This window comes from Anolis sagrei, chromosome 2 (genome assembly GCF_037176765.1).
Source record: "Anolis sagrei isolate rAnoSag1 chromosome 2, rAnoSag1.mat, whole genome shotgun sequence".
In the NCBI taxonomy this organism is placed as follows: Eukaryota; Metazoa; Chordata; class Lepidosauria; order Squamata; family Dactyloidae; genus Anolis; species Anolis sagrei.
Window position 1 is genome coordinate 76,927,100 of NC_090022.1, and position 229 is coordinate 76,927,328.

Here is a 229-nt window from a genome sequence, read left to right on the forward strand (position 1 = left end):
AAACTTGCTGGGATTTCTGGGAGTTGTAGGCCAAAACACTTGGGGACCCACAGGTTGGGAACCACTGCGTTAGAGCTATATAAAGATACGTTTAATGCCAACAACTAATACTGTAATGATTACAGGTGAGCAACACTTGAGGCTAAGAGAGAAACAATTTAAACATAAGGCCACTAAGAGCAGTTTTTTAAAGGTTCATTTGCTATTATTAAACTATTGGAAGTACATG